Below are 4108 nucleotides of genomic sequence, written 5' to 3'. Positions count from 1 at the left end.
CAGCAATTTGACCGAGTTTCCCACTTTATATTTAACCTGATGGCAGAAATGTGACTTGTCTCGTAATAGTGGCGACCTTTCTCAAAAACAGACACCCGTAAATGCGTTTTCCGGTTCCTCTGGCCTCAAGAACCCGCAGTGCGAAATCACTGCAAGCACCGTGAGAGACTCCGTCCCGTATTCTGCTTCACATGCAAGTTCCCTAACTGTCGCCGTTCGTGGAGCTGCTCGCCAGCATGCCACTGGCGCGCCACTGGTGCCTTACGATAGCCGCCCCGTGCCTGTAGCATGGGTTCCGGCCTGCAGTTCCTGACATAGTAAATCCGGGAACGACCTAGGGCCGGAGGCCAGCATTCAGTATTTTGAAAATAAAGACGTTTTCACCGCCACCGCTAAGATAGCGGCAGGTTCTTCGCGTGGTTAGAGTCTAATGCAAGCGCCATCATTCAGTTCGCTAGCGCGGGAACTCTTCGTGGTACTATTCTACAAGGACGCCTTTCTGCTGTGGTCGTGGTTTATCGTGACATCAATCATCATTGCAAGTTAACGCGGTGGCACCCACACAGGCTTTCGCTGGCTTCGGTATTCACTTGTGCCAAGCACACGCCTCACATGCAGCGCGGTCCCTCGTAGCATAGTCTCAAACATACACGCAGAAAAGTGACTGACAGAGTAAGCGATGCTCTCCCCAGCGAAACACAGCGCACGTTTTTCCCGCACAGTGGTGCCAGGTACCGTATGTCTGTTTTTCGTATTTGAACGAGAAAGCTCGCTGCAGTACTTTGTTGGTGTCTCTACACATGCAGATTAACTAACATGACTTTGAGTAGTATACAAAGAAACACGTTATTTGGCGTAACCCCTTCGATGTAACGTACGAAGTCTCAAAACGAGACGGAGGCATACGCAAGTGACGTCAGAAATATACAGAGAGTACGCATGTAATATCATCTCCCACTGCTTAGCTTTTCTTTTATATTTCAGCACTACTTTCGAAGCCCCAACGCCGCCACCATATAAGAACAAAAACGAGAAAGAACGTTCAAAGACAACACGTATCTTTCTCTATATTATGCGTTAACATATACAGTGTACACGCTAAATGTTAAAGGCTGCATTTCTACCTATTTTACTTTGCAGCGCTGCCATGCTACTTTTCTACTATTCGGAGAAAGCTTTACCATGCAGTGTGGACAATCTTTGAGGTTTCTTGTGGTGATCAACGAGATGTGTGACAACATGTGATTGCATGTAGAAACAATACCTAGAATACGGTGAACGCCTAAGCGCTGTTTTATGGTTACCAAAAGTCTGTCCGGCGTTGGCGTTGGTGAAGCCACACGGTGTTGTACGAATGACGAGAATTAGAGCGAGAAATACAGATCGTCTTTGTAGAAGTGTACTGTAGACTGTAGCTTGCAAATAGTGATGACTGCAGAGCACACGGTGTATATTCCAAGCGGAAGCGTGCAAAGTTAGGTGTAGCCAATATGGACTGTTTGTGGAGTACATGGTGTGTGGAGCCACTATGGACTACGTGCAGCTGTAGCATTTTCTAAATTACTCACTCTAACCACTGTAGAATTCCAGAAGATTTTAGTTATCTTTAGTCAACCGGACGCTCTTCTAATTTTCTGCCTCCCTCTTTTCTTTCTCTTGCGTCCTAAGCAGCTGTACAAACATAACCTACTAACAAATATAATATTCTAACTCGAACTTAGGGGAAGCTTTGGCTTGGAGGCTGCTATCGCAATACATGGAAAATCAGCAATCGTTTTCCTGAGAAAATGCGGCACTGAGTGTAGTGAGGTTTATTGAATATTCAATAAAAAGTTACAATTTACTGATTTCGGAGCAGATTTTCGTTTTATGAAGCCTGTACACGTCTTTATAAAGAATTACAAAAATTACAACATTACAAAAACCTATAATTTAATTACAGAACTCTGTATGTACATATCGCAATTCTGTAAACTGCATCGAAACGGGCAGAAATTGTATACGCCACTGGAAATATAGCAACTATATGTGAGTATTACATTTTAATGCCTCGCATACGTTATGATAAATTTACATAAGGTTAAATTGATAGATCAAATTTGTCCAATTTAGGTGCTTTATCGGGTGCAGTTTACAGAAATGCAATATTTGTTTTTAATGCTGACTAAGGAATTGTCAACTTTTTGCTTCGATGCTTTCAATGCTACCAATTTCAGGCAATTCTTACAGAACAGGCCATGCCCTTAGTCGAAATTGTGCTTGCTCCAGTCACTGTAGTTATACTTTTTCTTTTCTTTTAAATGCAACAAATTTCATTCAGATATGTTGAGTGGTTTTCTAAAAGCAGCATTCTTGTGTTTTACTGAACTTGAGTAGCTGGTCTCTAGGATATGCCCGAGCCAAAGCTTCATCATAATTAATGCATCACGCTTGTTCTATAGAAAACCCAGGAAACAGAACGTTGGCGCATGTATCTCTCAAATAAAGAAAGGAAAGAACTAAAGCACAAAATATTCAACGGACGCTTTGCAGAAGTGGTTATGTCGGCCAGACATCGCATCAAGAATGTTGACCAGCAGTCTGGCAAAAGGAAGCTTTAGCTCGGGTGCTCCTATATGAATACATGTAAAAGGAGAATTCGTTTTTCTCGGTAACCACTGCACGATATTTGATGAGGTTTGTTGCATTTAAAAGAAAAAATGTTTAGTGACTGTTGGTGTCAAATTTTTAAGTTAGATCGTCAATTTTTTATTAAAAATTGGCAAAGATTGATAATTTTCAGAAAACGACACTATCAAGTTTACAACTCTGTCTTTCAGCAGCAGAAATGATAACACAATTCTGTGAATTGCATCTGATAGTGCATCTAAAGCGGACAAAAGTGATGTTACACACGAATCTAAAAAAAATTGGTGATATGGAAATACAGCTTTTGCAGAACCCTTGTAAACAGCGTAACAAATTCACATAACTTGCAAAAGGACCTATATAATTTGTCCACTTTGAATGGTCTAATGGATGCCGTTTCGTGCTTCGTGCTTCGTGCTTCCTACAGTGACTAGAACTTAACTGTCTCTCTCAAATGCATCAAATTTTATTAAAATCTGTCCAGAGGTTATCCCACAAAAACGTTTTTGCGTTGTACGTGTACTTGAATAGGCCGGGTCGGAGTTGGGCCCGAGCTAAAGCTTCCTCTTAAGTGCCAGTCGAGCTAGTAGTTGGCCGCCTTCGCGATAAAGCTAAGTGCACTGGTTTTCAAGTGCCGAGGTGAAGCGGCAGTCTCGAGGTATGCCTCGTTTTTCTTTTGTACTTTCTTTAGTGGCGCAAGAGAGCATACGTCATGGCGGGTATTTCGAATTCTTTATGATCGATACGCCTCGCGGTCACGATAAAGGGAAACTGAAATAAATGTCCCTAATTCTTGGGGACCGACAAAATCTGTGCCCATAGGGGGAAAATACTAATGAGTTGCATAGAAGTTTAAATTCATGGTACACGAGTGTTTTTCCCTTTGGTTCTGATCGAAATGTGGCCGCCGTGGCCGGGACTTGATCCTGGACCCTAGGGCTTACCAGCGCAACAACAAAGCCACTGCGCCCCCACGGAGGATATCTACGTGTTTGGTCTCTACGTGTGTAAGCAGAGAGTAATTGTAAGTACTTTGCAATAGCTTGTGTCCGTGTGCTGGTATAAGCAGATGAAGATGGGTGGAGAAATTATTCATTACCTCATTGGTAACATATGAAAGGCGCCGTAATCATGTTTGCACATGACAAAAAGGCTAAGGCGATGCACGTGTAATCCACTGATTACTAATGAGGGTCCAACATTAGGATAAAGAAGATTGTGTATATTAGAAGCACACAAACGATGTCTCTTTCGCATTATGTCAGTGGTGCAGGACATCCTGTCACTCCCCAGTGAAGTCAGGGTAAACGATGCAGTTTTTCCCCTGGAAGCAGTCAGTTACTGGACACAAGCTGGGAATGCTTATTGATAAAACCTAAATATAGTTCCCTACTGTGATTATGCAGTCACCTTCCTAATACAGAAGAAATGAAAGAACTGCTGCCCTAAAGGATGGAATAATAAACGTTTACAAGGGAAG

The sequence above is a fragment of the Dermacentor andersoni genome, chromosome 10 (assembly GCF_023375885.2).
Source record: "Dermacentor andersoni chromosome 10, qqDerAnde1_hic_scaffold, whole genome shotgun sequence".
Classification (NCBI taxonomy): Eukaryota; Metazoa; Arthropoda; class Arachnida; order Ixodida; family Ixodidae; genus Dermacentor; species Dermacentor andersoni.
The sequence above is the reverse complement of the archived record's forward strand: the minus strand, read 5'-3'. Positions refer to the sequence as shown.